Source organism: Zootermopsis nevadensis, unplaced genomic scaffold, assembly GCF_977971745.1.
Source record: "Zootermopsis nevadensis isolate Lab colony 2312 unplaced genomic scaffold, Znev_1.0 Znev_ptg000027l, whole genome shotgun sequence".
NCBI lineage: Eukaryota > Metazoa > Arthropoda > Insecta > Blattodea > Termopsidae > Zootermopsis > Zootermopsis nevadensis.
Window position 1 is genome coordinate 2,647,507 of NW_028259159.1, and position 15,730 is coordinate 2,663,236.

General features: G+C 41.4%; 1 long non-coding RNA gene across 1 annotated transcript in view; it reads left to right on the forward strand.

The window, feature by feature from the left end:
- The window catches only part of LOC147872457 (uncharacterized), a 213,432-nt gene that overhangs the window by 151,436 nt on the left and 46,266 nt on the right, over window positions 1–15,730 (forward strand). The window contains exon 4 of the long non-coding RNA XR_015537217.1: window positions 13,352–13,423. This is a non-coding gene — a long non-coding RNA (uncharacterized LOC147872457). The remainder of the gene's footprint in view (window positions 1–13,351; window positions 13,424–15,730) is intronic.

A 15,730-nucleotide genomic window follows, 5' to 3' on the forward strand; every position in this document is an offset into this window, starting at 1 on the left:
GGGAAACACATGGAAGTTTTGGTATGCATTAAGTATCGAAATATGTACTATAATGGAGTGCGTGTATTTTTCAGATACTTTCTTTGCTCTTTTGCATGTGTGACCTTGATGTTTATTTAGGCCTATTGCAGACATTAACCCAGTTAAACAAAAATGACTACACTACAAATAGCCCTCTGCATACAGCCAGAAATTATTTTCTCCAGTAGATCTTTCATTGTCAAATACTCAGCCAAATCGAATGCTGTTACAGATGGATGTCTTCTGGAATTTTGCACCGAGTAGTCTGGCACATACTGACCGACGTTTCAGAGAAACTTACTGCTTACATCTTCAGGGGTCAAATACTGTTGTTGTCGAGCATATCAAACTTCGTATAACACTACCTAGATAAAATTGGGCATTTCTTTAAATATATAGAGTACATAACGAAATAGTCCATGCTTCAAAGACTTGTAGATCATAAATACGTCTGCAGGCCTCTGATCCCTATCTTGAGCCATATTTTCAGAGCGTGAAAATATCATCTTGTATAATATGAATTGTATGGTGCTTATGTCTACAATTTATTTTCATGTTAGCAACAAGACTATAAAATCTACTGATTTTAATAGCCTACGTGACACCTAATTAAGAGCTACAGCATTAACTGTTGATTATGTTTTATCAACATACCAATTCGTGACTACGTTTAATTCATCGCTGCATGCGAAAACACATATACGTGTTTCAGTATGGATTTTATAATTTTCTTGTCGGTTATTGCCACTTCAGAGCAAGTAAGAATCCATGTAGCTGCAGTCACTTTCTTTCTGTTAATTGAGAATTAACGTCTGTAGCTCGAGCAGATCCCTGAGACTGCGCTGAAGAAAATTTACGAAACCATTAAGAAATTATATAATGTGCTGGTGGCTATGACATTTCCGGTATCGCGAGGTGTGGGTGGCGTTTGAGTCAATTTATGACGAAATGATTATGATTGTGAGCGCAAGGGAGCGCAGAATTGCTGCTGTACGCAGACCTACCGCGGCACCAGACAGACTCGGCTGTAAAATAATGCGACTCTGTGCAGTTTTCGCACGGCCACGCTGCTACATAGCTCTTTGTTTCTTTCTTTTGTTCATTTCCTTTTCCTTCTTTCTTTCTTATATCTTCTTTCGTTTTGCCTTCCTTGATTATTTCTACATAATTTTCCTCTTTGTCTCTATTCGCGTTCACAACTAAAAGTTGCAAAAATGTTCCTATTAACTTTGCCATGTCTGTCTGCATGTGACAATTCGAGAACCGCTTAACGGATTTACATGACATTAAATATTTGGAAGTTACTAAAATATGTAAACACATAACAATTTTTATTTAAAACCGTACAACAACAGATGATTTCCATGAAGACGAACATACTTATTTTAGCGCGAAATTATTAGGTTGGTGATTCCCGGGTGGGGAATCTCACGAGGGAATTCTCCATCAACCGCAAAATCATAATGTGTTTGTGTATCCTGCGCGATGACGTACTTACACATTCAGACAGGCGTCGGATACCCTGTCCACACAAATGTCATTGGCCCCACACGACTCTGGTCGCACTAGTGTCATTCGCAAAGATCTAAGACCACAATCTGGCGAAACCGCCAAAATTGTTACGCTTTATTTACATTTCCTAACTTGTTTATATTTTTTTTCTTTCTGCTTTGCTTTTCCCCTTCTTCTCTCTTCGCCATTTACTCTTCAATCGATCGATGTTCCTGTCCATTGGATGGTGGGAGCGCTGTCCCCGGGCTTAAAGCGGACGGAGCGTGAAACCGATGACTCATTTCCGTTTAGTGGCAAGAAGCTTTACCACTATTCTTATGAGGGTGTCATGAGTTCAGGCGCATTCTTGGCGTTTTTTTGTGACACTGGCGTAAATCTTGTACCAGTAAAACGTCATGCACTTATTATTTTAACATGAATTATTCATACCGCAAGACTCAGTCCCCAGAGTTTCAGATCCACGTTACAGCCAGCTGTTTCCTTGGTAATCTGCTTAGTTTTCGGATATTTGCCCTTTGTATTCTTCTCTTGTATAAGAGTGAATGTCTCTGTAGCGTGGCCGTATGTGTGATTGTCTTAATCGTAAGTTTTGTTATGAGCAGACGAGAAATTAACAGTTTCTGAACTGACCCATAAAATTCTCCACGCCGTTTTGAGCGCTACCAAGATTCCTTCGTGGACAATCGGCCTGAATAGACAGGTGGCACAGTCTTGCATCCTCCCCAGTAATTGATGTGGGTGGGTGTGTCCCCAACCCGTCATCACGCGGCACTTACTGTAACCTGCATTAAAAACGCCAAATAATTGTAACCAATTTCCTCTCATAGTGGAAGCCAGACTTTTAGACGAATCCATATTATGCTGGGATGGAAATAACTTAATACGTACCCTTGCCTTATGGTCGGTGTCTTCCCTCCCCTACATTTACAGGGAGGTAAACGTTTGTAAATTAGTCTTGGAGGTTCGCTTTTCTGCCTGCCTGCCTGCTTACAGCAAATTGCCGGAAGTGATGCCGCAATGCTGGTTGCTGCAGAGACCGATTCTTCTCATTGATATCAAAGGTTCAAGATCTGTGCCAAGGAACGATGATTACGAGAAGAATTAGGTCCATTAGACAAATTAAACTTGAATATTATTCATTGTCTACAGGGAGAAATTTAGCAGGTCGAATTAAAGTGAGGTCTGTGTCAGTATTTTATCAAATGCTTTTATTATAGTCTCAACAGAGCGAGTTTTACTATTTTAAGTAGTTGGCTACTTAGGAAAACAGGGAATTCTTGGAATTATTTGAGACAGAATGGACCATTGGCGTTTGTTAACATTTCGATATGTTTACTGACACTGAGATGTTATTACTTGAGCACTTAGTTTTGAATCTGATTAACTGAACAGCAATCAAGAAGTCGATGTTGGTCGTCAGGGATAAAAGCCGCGTGGATTTATATGTAGATACTAAGATTTCGTAGGAACATACTGTCTCAGTCTTCAGAGCTGAAGATTGAGACAGTGTGTCCTTTATCTACTAGCCATTACACGTGTCGTACAGACTCGGAGATTTCATGTTATTCGTGTTATCAGTGTTAGCCTGGCTAACACTTTCGACAAAAAAATAATGTTTTCAGTCTTAATGTTTTGTTTCAGTGGTACGGCGTACACTGAAACACAGCATAAGCCATCAGATAAAATGCTTCATTAGCCAACTGCAGCCAGACTTGTGTTGTTAGCCGCGTAGTTGAAGCTTACGCTCAACTGAGTTGTGACATTTTTAAAGGAGATGCAAGAAGACGTACGGGCCCACGTTTGGTTGTTTTTTGTTGTTGTTGTTGTTTTGTTTCCTTTTACAGAACATAAATGTAAGATTAGAAATCTTCAGATAAATGTCGTGCTGTAATAAGCGTTTCCAATTGTAACAGGTTTTTCTTAATATAATTAAAGACCAAAATTTTAAGTTTGAAACTGAGTATAATTTGGTTCCGTCGTAAAACGAACTCTTAAAACCCTACCTCCCCTCACCTTTTCACTTAACACCGTCTACACCTTGGAACAACCAGTGTAATAATTGTCAATTTTACCTGTAACATTTTTCGTAGGGAAAAAATAAGTATTAGAATAAAAGTGTGTTCCCACTCGCCCCGTACGTACACAGTTCACGTCGATCGTCCTAGCAGGAGCAGCTCTTAGCTAATAACAGGTCTGCAGAGGTCCAGCCCTTCCTTCCAACATACAATCTGCCCAGACCACTACCGTATCATTATCTCCAAGCCTGCATACACTCAACTACCAGCTACACCAGCTGCCATTCATATCGCAAAGCCATTGCTTGTTCTCATCGCTGTATGAATTGAAAATAATACTTAACTATCTTGTTTCGGCTGAATTGCTTGTACAACATAGTATTAAATGAGAACATTATCTTCAATGGTGAACAGATGAAAATTTGGGACGAAGCTGGCGTGGCATGTTTAATGGACTATTCCGTCAATAATCTGACAAAATGAGGAAAACCACGCTTATCTTAAGTCAGGATAGACTGTAATTTGGCTGTGATTTGAACCGGGGACTTCTTGAACTCAGGTCTAAGGAATTATTAACGCAGGCCTACCAACTTGCTCGATGGAAGGGTTCTGTATATTGTAAGTGAGAGATAACGAATGGTAAATTAATAATGATATTAAAGGCAGTTGTGGCTTATTTTAATGAACTAATCCACCGTTCTTAGTGTCTGAATAAAATTTCAAAAGAGCTCATACCGTTTTTCGACAGAAATTTCTACGGAGCCACCTCCAGGTTATGAAATTTAGAGCTAATCGCTACATTACGACATTCAAGTTGCTAAACATAAATTTCGGTTTTCTGAAAGCTTCCCCGAAGTTGAATGAAAGATACACACCAGAATTCATATCAACAAAAGTGCTAAGACCTGCTCTAATTTGAGTAGGCTGCACGTATTGTCCAAATAGATATATGCGTGGACTGCAGCCACCAGACTGAGCTTGACGGATTGTATATATTATATTTATATAATTATAATTTGTGCCATAATTTCACAAATTATCATCTGTTCAATTTTCATTGATAAAAGAACACGCCTTCTGTCTTCCCATAATTTAACACTAACTGTGACTTCCAAAGAACTGTATACCAGAGGATCTATAAATCTTTCGTAAGTCTTCTTTGTTAACAAATGGAATCTCACACTATCAGTTATAGTGGCAGTCGGTATAGGTACTTTCAACTGTGCGCTTTCTTTCTCTAAAGCCCACTACGAGCTGCTACCTCCACTTCACTCGAAATTATGGTAAAGCTAAATGCTCCCGGCTCGCTACTCCGTATCTTCTTATTCTTAAATTCGTCATCGTAATTTCTGAATCTAATCACAGAGAAAACGTGCAATATTGAGTAACTACTGAATGGGGAGATTTTACAGGTCATAACCTTTGGAGGATAAACACAAAAGTTAAACAATGCGATATCATGAAAGAAACATTTAGGTTTAAGTCTTTGAAAAGATTTCTAGAGTCGAAAGAAAAGCGTAAACACTTATAGCCTGTACATATAGTAGGCATGTAGGTCTTCGCACAAGAACATATTCGAGTGTGTGTGTGTGTTTGTGTGTGTGTGTGTGTGTATGACACTAGGAAGAAATCCGTCAGTAAAGCGATTAGGGTTCTATCCCCGACTGTGATAGGTAGTCTCCTCTACTTCATCACGTCCGAACGGTTCTGTAGCCCACAAGCGCACTTGACTAACGTAGCCCATATCGGATGTTCTGTCGGCGGGGCTAAAGCGGCTGAGCGTGAAGATAACCACTCATTTATATCTAATGCCGAGGTATAGGTAGAATACGAGGAGCATTACCTCCACGCCTCCACTAACACCATTGCAACCAATCATGAACTAGTTCAGTTACTTAGGCCTACACCCTCAAACCATATTTCTCGAAGGCCCAATTTAATGCTACATATTCCCACAGTTAAAGCATCTGCTTCTAAAAAGTAGCCCTAACAACGCCAGAATTTCATGTGAATTTCTTGTTTCCTCCGTCAGATCGCCGGTTAACGAAGTCACTCGCTGCTTAAAAGTATGATTGGGCTGCTATAAATCATCAGACTTCATTGCATCCATAAATAGTTTCACTTTCATATTTTCTGTTTGTAAACCTTCATAAAGAAAACCTTCAGTCATTGTAGTTTCGATGTGAACAGATTGCATTTCCAGTGTAAGCCTGTAAGGCAAGGCATGTTTTCCAAGAAAGTTCCATTATTTGTACTCTTTCTTTTGCCCGTTTTGGTAGTTGAATCGAACTCAGAATTCGCTGGGCATGTAGCTTCAACGAAGGGGGAAAAAACTCACATTTATTCGGGAAAAGTCTTAAAAGACAGCGATTTACAAGAGTGGCGTCTCATATAGAAATAACGTCAAGGGAATTGTGATTTGGTGATGTGGATTCGATGCAACTGCATTAGGACTGAATCTAGTGTGGTTATACACCGTCGAGTTCATTACTTGAAAGTAACCAACCACCTATTATTATTACAGGAAGCTGTAATTTTGTTTCTTAGGAAGGTTTGTGTGTGTCATTTATTCTGCAAGGTAGCGAATGACTTTCTTTGCGCATTGGCGTAGTTGTCGATTGTGGTTATGCTTTTTCTTATATGTTATTTGTTTCTTTCCTTGATTAGATCGCTTTCTGCCGTTTTATTCTTCCTCTGTTACCGTAGTTCGCTTTTCTGTATTCTTTTGTATTGGTTCTTCAAACACGTCTTATAGTTCAGTCGATTTCGGTGTACAAATTTCACGGTGGTCAAGACTTGTTAACACATACGACTGCACTCTGTCGCTCAGTTGACCGCTGGCTTCGTTACGCAATTTTTCTTAAGTTCTTTACTTACTTGTCGCCTGCCGCTGTTCAAAAAGAGATCATGAGTGCAGTGGCCTCGCTGCTTGCAAATACATCATAACAATAAAAAGGACCTACTTCATGTGTTAAACAACTGGACGTGCAGCAACGCACAAGCACACTGACCCACAAACACGTCACTACAGAACCGCAATGTTATACATATCTCAGTTCGAGACTTCTGGTTCATTACGACCGACATGACCACACCAGCCATATTGAAATTATAAGTCTGTGTGCACACGATTGTGGGATTAAAACAGTTTCATACTGCTCCGGAGATCCGGGTTACAGAATTTAGAAGTTACGTGTCCGGCAGGGGCGGAGCTTTCATGTTAACCGTGTTAGCCTGGATAAGACTTTAAAAAACAAAAAAATAATTTTTCTATCTTGCTTTCGTCATTCACTGGTACTCCATAGACTGGAAGACAGAAGAACTGATCATATAAAATGCGTCGTTAGCCAACTGCGTCAAGCCAGACGTATGCTCGCGGCGAACGTAAGCCTCAAATAACTAGCTGATAGTTCCTGTGTAGTTTCTAATTTTAGCTGGACACATTTATCTTCAAAGCGAACATATTGGCTGTTAACATCTATCAATTTGATCCTGATAATAATTTTTGGGATTTCGATGCATTTAGTGTTTTGCCTACGTAATGGCCTTGCCCATCGTAGAAATCTCAGGAAATATTAGATTGTGGCATCAAGTAAGGTTCTCGAAGGTGAAGAGGCTCACATACAGTCAAATTTATACGAAGTGGGATATGACCCAAAACCACGTGGCAGAACGTCTGGTTTGGTCAGTAATTCGGCTAATTAAGAAATTGTCAGTCTTTAAGGGGCACAAAAATTCAGCTTGATAAAAAAAATCCCGTACTTGCTCTTTTTCCATACACGCCGCGTGTGGAATACATAAACATATATTTTTGTCGCATATATTTTTCTTACCTCACTAACTGGTGGTTGTAACTTTTAGCCATATATTATACATGTGAAGCGATTTAAGATGGTGCCCCCCCCCCCCAGTTTCAAAAAGAGAAATTTGACTTGGGTGTTGTTCGGGGAGTCGACAACTTTAGTGCTACACGTAGTCTGTTGGATGGGGAGGGGGAGAGACTGTCTTGCGGAAGAAAAGAGGCAGGCATGAGGAGGAGGAAAGACATAAATCAGGCAAATAACCACGCTACGTACCTATTATCTCTGCTTTCTCTCTCCTACATAATTGCTACGGGCAACAGTCAGTAGTTGTACCTGCCTGTTTCGATCGAGCGGTTTTCAGAAACTAATAATTCACATACACTCCCGCGCCAGCTGGAAATTTTGTTTTCGAAATAATAAGAAAAACGTTACTCTCTAAAAAATAATCTGGGATCGCCAACCCCTTCCACTTTTACCTCTCAGCAGGAATCAGCAAACCACTCGGTGAGGCGAGAGAGTGGAGTAAGCCCCATATTATTTAATGACGCTGTATCTGATGTTAATTCATATTTATATTTTTACGATGATAATATCAAAAAGGATTGGGTGGATGGTAAGGCACGCACAGAGCAAATTAGAAATGCCGCACAATTTTGATCGGGAAATCTAAAAGGAAGAGTTCAGTTGGGAGAGACAGACGCGAGTGTAACGATTTCATCGAAACGGATCTGAGAGAAATAAAGTGCGTTTGATTATCTTGGTTTATTTAACGACAGACCTGTTAGATTTACATGTGTGAATTCAGTTGGTTCAGGGTTTTGAACTTGTTTGAAATCTTAATCTTATGCAGGCACAAAATCGAAGAATATCAGCGAATGTATATGTTATTGTAACCTAATTTTCCTTGAATCAAAAGTCTTGTATGCTAACCATTACACAACGAAGTTTCGTGTTCAAAGCGATCCGGATGTCGCATGATTCCCATTGTCTTCCGACATTTCAACGGTAATTTCCTATGCCTTTGAAGACAATTCTACTGCTGCAGAAAATGAACTTAGTGAAAGACTTCACAGAGATAGAATTAAGACAATAAATCAGATGGTATTATTCTAATTATATCATACTTTATTTCCACGTATGCCCATGTGTTTTCGTATGAGTCACATATGTCGGGCTCATGATAAATTCAGTTTTATAAATTCATAATACAACAGGTGTCTGTCAGTTGCTGGCTGCATGCAGCAGCACTACGGTAGCCTTTTAAAGGCCATGATGTGTAGACACAGCAATTGAGTCCTGGCTGCACCCATATCTAGTAATTATTGTGTCCTGCATCACCTTCCTGAGTTATTTATAGCTTTTCATTCTTCTTTAGTGGCGGCTCGTCGCATCATCTCAAGAGAAAGTATCTGCCAAGTACCGGTACTCCTTCATCCTTTTACAAAATCAAAGCTCATTTAGTTCATATTTAACAATAACGAGAATGGTTTAAAATTTGAGATATATATATATAGGCTATAGGCCTATTTTAGAAACGTGTTATTTGGGATTTTTGACATGTGCTCATCTGTACTTCATTGACTTTGTTGTTTATCTATTAAATATATATATTCACAGGTCTGTCGTTGATTATGTAGACCTACCATGTTGTGCCATGTTCTGAAAATATTCAAATTTATATTTTGAACTTCATGTAGAGCATGGATCTTATTGGACAGATACGTACCAAAATCAAAATTGCCTTACATTTTCGGTGTATATACCTCTAATACGAAATGTAATGAAAATGCGTCCTGTCTTCGAAGATGAAGCATGAGAACATAGTCAATTATGGCCTTCTGGGTCGAGATGTCATTCGATATTGTAGGTGGTTACCGACATTTTGGAAGAACGCTTCAACACCGGTAGTTTTGCATCCGATATTTGACTAACGTTTGTTTGATATCTTCGCGTTTTCGCCGATATTGGCTATAGACGTTCTGTTAACTATGACAAAATGGCAGTTATGGGAACAGGAAATTGAAAGTACGGAATCCGTAGTAACAAGCAATAATATTCCTTCATTACACGGTAATTAGTTTAAATGTGAATGTTTCTGGGAAACTAGAAGCGGTGTAACTGACTTTGCAAGTCGGCTAGAATCTGCTAATTCTACATCCTGACGATAAATAACTTCCTTTAATAATTTTTAATAATCTAAACTGCCTTTGCTTCGACACCAGCTATGAGTGGGTCAGAGGTGAAGCCCCTAACATCAGATTCATTGGTGTGAAAATGTGCAGGGCTGTCGCACACCTCGCGGGGAGCAATGGTGGAACGACTAGTTTAATAATTAGACCTATAAATCGGGAACATTTTATATCACATGGTTAGTTAGATCTACTTTTTTGGATGCGAGGGTTTATATTAGCTGGAAATATGGCCACGAATAGCAAGCACATCAATTTTTGGAGACTGTCCCACAACTGAGAAGGAAGCAGTCATGGCCTGTTATAAAGTGCTGTTCTATTAATGTGTATAGGTACTGAGGAATCCACGTAAGGGCTCAACCAGGATAGTCTGTTTCACAACGAGATCATTTGCCCAACTATGAGTGACATAATCCGTCATAATTGCATCAGAATTACGAAACTATGGCGATTATATCACACGTCTGTCACCCCGGAAGACAGGAGGCGTGACATCAAACAGAATCACATTTTTCTCCAATTGCGTTGTGTGATTGAGCATACCCGCGGTGACCCCAAACACTAGGGTCAACACGCGGTTTTCCACACAGGAGGCAGACAAGCTGCACCGCCACTGTACGTGCAACCAGCAATCTCTCATCCACATCTCGACTACTACATCAGGACCTGACTGCCTCGAACCTATAATTTTCAAGAATCTTCCTCTTCGGGAAAACTCGCCTTTTATATACAGGAATGGTACAAGCATCGTAGAGAGAGGCAAGGCTCTGTCGCACGATAATGGATCTGTGCACCTGTTTCAACGTGAGAAAATGCGGGACTTGAATACCATCTGCAGGCGGACACGGTCCAGGAAACTCCCTAGTTCTCTAGGAACGAGTGGCGCAGTACTGGCGGGTATATAGTAAGCAAATCTGCCAAGCGTTCTGGATACCCCGTGTTCGAACACCAGCCTCAAGCTCTCCTGACAGGCTTTACGCGATTCTCCGCAATTAATCTTGGCATATCGAGAAAAAACAGCCCGTGTCCATACACTTGACTTTGGTGGATGAGTCAGCAACGCTTCGGGAGTATTGTCGTTCATATCCGACTGGTAAACTGGTTATCTTGACTGAGGTCTTTCGTGGCTTTCCTCAATTCCTCCAGACGGATTCCAGGATAGTGCCTTGAAACAAGCTGTGACGGCTTCCTCACCAATCCTTCCTAGATCGTGAACACCTCCTCATGTCCTCGGCACTAAGCAACGTCCGATCCGCCGTCCTTCCCTCCGGTCTGCACAGCGATCGTGTGCAGTGGCATCGTGCAGTCATGGCCAGTGCTGTCCGCACCAGCCAGCTCTTTCTGGCCGTGGCCACTTCGTGAAGAGATGAGAGCTCTTTTATTTCGTGTTGGTACAGTGGCTGCAGTTCACATTGCTCGTATTATCTTGCCACAGCTATCATCAAAATATTTAATCGATCAAAATAAAACACGGAATGAAGATGCTTCGAAGATGAAGCTTTGATTCAAAAACAGGCATAACATGTTATAGTGTGACAGTAGTGAAACTTCGACTTTGTTTGAATGGGGGCGGGTCACTTTCATTATCAACTATCGTCATAACACTTCCGTGTTTAATTAATTCCGCATTATAATTTCTTTGGATTAAACACTGGTAACGTATAATAGGACTATTGGAAGCGATACGTTTTCCCGAAACGTCGGTGATCATCTACAAGACTACACGGCGTCATAAACGAGTATACCACGGTTCAAATTTTCAGTTCCATTAACACTTCCAAGTCTCTGGTAACAATACCATGAAGGCCCATTATAGACCGTGGAAGGCCTCACGCATTATGTACCTCGGCTTTAGAGAGAGGTGTGTGGTCAGCTAGCTTCATGTTCTGGGCGCTTTTACGCCAGGGAGAGAAGCTCCGCTGTGGTTGTTGGATGGGACGCTGCTCCCGCCAAGTTCAGCCGTTTCACGTCTGCGCTGTCTAGAAAACGCACGTAGTCCAGTAAGTTGAATATTTCCAATTTCATATGGCGATCTTCCACAGCTATTGGAGTAACTAAGGTCCCGACACAGTCCATGGCAACCGGTCAATTATAATTCGAGCCAGCAGCGCAACACTACACTACACTACACATGCTGTTACATGTCGTCTGCGCAATACGTGTGTGTGGATTCTTTGATTCCCAGGGAACTTCCTACGGTTCACATGTCTGTTTGCCCCTGGAGATGTTGTCGCTTCCGGTTCACACTTTAACAAGTGCTACGCAGAAGCAATCAATCAGCACGTGCACGAGTGGTTTGGCCTGGTTGTATTCGCTCAAGAACCATCGCTCTGTTGATACTTGAAAGTTAGGGGATGGTGTTCAAGAGCATGAGGCAAATATTACACGCGGCCAGGACTGAAGAGAGTGCATGAGGCTAGTGAATGCGATCACTGCTCGACTGAAAATGTCTTTCAGTCTCATCTGCGGAGAAGCAGAAAAGTGTTCAGTAAGAATATCGCCCATTGAAATGTATATTGACATACAAAGTTTACGTTACGTAATTTATCTAATGATGCCGTTGTTGGCCGCGGTAAGTGAATGTGTTATTTTAAGATTCGCGCAAGCAGACATTGCAGGTTTAACTATCGCTCTAATTATGGATATTTTTCTGCGTTGTTCTGAATTTACCAATGTTGCCTAACGATTAGTTGTTCTGTGATGAGCTACACGATTTCAGTCCACAATCTATTGTGCTATTTCTTTAACATTTTTTAAAAGTATTATGTCATCTATGCCTAGGTCTTCCAAGTGGCCTCTTTTATTTGAATTTTACGACCAAATTTTTGTGTCCATTTCTGATCTCCAAAAGAACCTAAGCTTTTGAAGAAGTAAAAATAGACGCTAAACATTACGTCATCAGACGTATGATACCTCTTAAGACATTTCTAGAGGGATACATATGGAGACAGCAGGAAACAATAATAAATATGATTACAGAAATTGAATTGCAACTTGAAAACAGGATTATCCCTACAGGGATGTGCCGGAAATACTTCAATAGATTTTTCACAAAATCGTTAACTTCCCGCTGCTTTCAAAAAAGGAAGTGGGGGAGGAAAGGTTCAAGCACCATTGTGAAGCGCCGAACATCTGTGTCACTCTTACATCTCGACCCATCCACCCACCAATCCTCCCCTCCCCTCCCCTACTCGAAATCCCAGCAATCTGTTAACATGTCCATGTTACATAATCGTAGTATTTGTAGGATTAATTGTTTCTAAATTAAAATGCTTAGTGGAGACAAATGGAAATATTTCGTGCTTTTGCTCCGGCCCGTGCTTTCCCTCGGCCTATTACGACGGCTTATCACTGTGGAGTCCTGCGCTCAGACTCGTGGCAGACCGCGTAGAATTTCTTGTTCCTGCCTACTCAAACTAATATACCATCGTGCCGGCCGAATGGTCATTACGACTGCTTCATATTCGGAAAATCCCGGGATCATAGCTCGACCCCGAGACCGGCTATTCTAACTTAGGATTTTTCCTGGGTTTACTCAGTCTCTCTAAACAAATTCCGGGACTTTACCTTAGGTTAGGCCACGATCACTTTCTTCCATATATTTTCCAGATCACTAATATTATCGGTTCTCTCGACGCTATATTGTCTTATATGGTTCAGTGTCGTTCACTTTGCAGACATCAAGTTAGAATAAAAAGGCATTACGTGCCTACTGTTTATCAACCAGCACGACTTTGACTAGTCCGACTCGGAACACGGGTATGTATACTTAAGCTGCTAACTCGAATAATTTAATTCTTCTTTTCTTTAGGCCATGTTCCTGCTTTCTACAAAGTGTACATCTCGCCATCTTCCAGGAGTTCTTGGACTTCTTCTCCATTTGGTGAGTTGTTTCTTGTTGTTCGTAGTGTCCTATGTTGATATTTTAGTTCGTAGTTTGACGTGCTTCTCTAAACATGTGCAAGGCCCATACTGACTGTGTATAGTAATCGGCCTTCTGTTGTTTTCTCTGCAACAACTTCGTTTAATACAAGACCCTGCTGCATCTTTAAATTTGCTGATGGAACACTTTATATGTCTGCATTTCTATGTATCCATCTGTCTTCCTTTCCATCTGTCTGTCGATCTGTTTCCGTTTTTCTCACTTCGGTCCAGTCGGTTCATGACGACACTGAAGGGGATGCTGTGAAGGGTTGTGGAGTACAGGCAGCTCCCCACCCACTCCCACCCTCTCTGCGCTGCATGGTAACCTTATTTGCACTTCATTTTCAGGGCGAAATGGGAACTGGATGTGTGTGGGTGAGATAGAAGGGGAGGGGGCACTTTTCATACAGAAATATACTACAAAAGGCGTACATCCCCACCTCCAACTCATAGGCCTATCCACCCTCCACTTTATTTTCTCAACAACCCTCCCGGTGGTACCAACTCGCAAACTGTGTTGTTATATAGCTGCGTGTTCCCTGTCTCCGTATCTTCCCATGTTGTCTTTCACATCCAGCCACGAGCGAATTCTCGGTCCGTACCCCGATGTGGGCTTTTGTTTATTAGACTATGAACACGGTTACTTATAGGCAGAAGCCGATCCGTATGTAGGCCATCCATACATCCAGACTCATCACCCTGGAAATGCAAGCAGTAAGCACCTCTGAAACGTCGGTCACTTTCTACCAGACTACACAGCGCAACATTCTAGAAGGCAGCCATTTTTATTGTTTCGATCTGGCCTATACAGTTTTTTACTTTCCCCACTCGATACAGTTCTCTTCATTTTCTGTATGTTTATCTCATAAAACCTCATGGTATCGTTATTCTCCCTTATTTCATCTTTTTCTCTTCTACACACTTTCTTTCTCTCTTTCCAAAAGCATTCTTCTTCTTTTTCCTCTCTGCAATGTTTTTCTACTTTTTCTACGATCGTTTCGTTTTCAATTTCTCTGTAATTCTCGTCGTTCCTCCCTCTTCATTTCGTCCCACGTACATTTCTGTCTCTCTCATCCCAGTTTTCCAATTTTGAAAATGTCCCCGCGGGCGCCCGTACTACGGTTCTCGCTCACAGCAGGTGGTGCGTGCGTGCGCGCGCGCTGCTCCAGTAGAGAACGTGCAATAATAAAAGTATATAGTCCACAGAAACCCCGACTGCTTGCGTAGTATCCTTCTTATTGACAGCTTAACATGTTTGAATAACGAGGAACATCCCAAAACTTTATATAATTTGTCTGTGTATTATATGTTGCTTCTTTCTTAAAAGAAAATGGGACAATTGCAATTCTCTGCTTCGAGAGCGGGAGGGGAATTGTGCAACTTTCGAAATATTATTAGATTTCAGAACACGGAAATCTAGTGTTTGGCACTGCTTATTCGGGAAGCCCCGGGTTTTATATTCGAAGGAACAACCTATTATCTTGACTCAGATATTTTGTGGTTTTCCTCATTCCTCCCGAAAAAGCATATCCTTGCTTATTCGCCATTTATGATCACCGATGCTGTATAACTTCTTTAATTAATATACCTCCATCAAGTAACCGAAGTCTCAACGAAACCGTTCATAAAACCTAATGTAGTAGTGTTTTGTGAGCCGGGATAGTTCAGTCAGTATAGTGACTAGCTACGGGCTGGACGACCGGGGTTCGATCCCCGACGGGGACAGAGGATTTTTCCTCTAGCCTCTGCGTCCAGACCGGCTCTGGGGCCCACCCAGCCTCCTCTACAATGGGGTAAAGCCGGCTGATCACTCACCCCCATCTGGTGCCGAGGTCAAGGAAGAGAGGAGCTATACCTCCACTCCCCCCAAACGCCTACATGGCGTATAATGGGACAAACTTTACTTTTACTTTTGTAGTGTTTTGTAAGTCTAAAACACATCACGTGTTTTAAAATCTATTTATTTGTGCGGTCGTTGATTTTGGTTACGTTCGGTTACTATGGTAACGCTTTCTCAAAACAAAAGATGAGATTTCCGAACTCGCCCTGCGGAAAACGTGTGAGTCAGCAGTAAAGTCCAGGATTGTCTACGATCTGCCGCCGGGCTAACCCATTTTGTGATCGACACGAGCGATCGCTCTCACCCTGTCATCGTGCACCTGGGATACGCTGGAATTCAAAAGGTCCTGCTGACGTGCATCCATGTGGGTGTGTGCGTGATCCACTGACATTTGCGTGCAGCCAACATTCACTACGATCTCAAGCT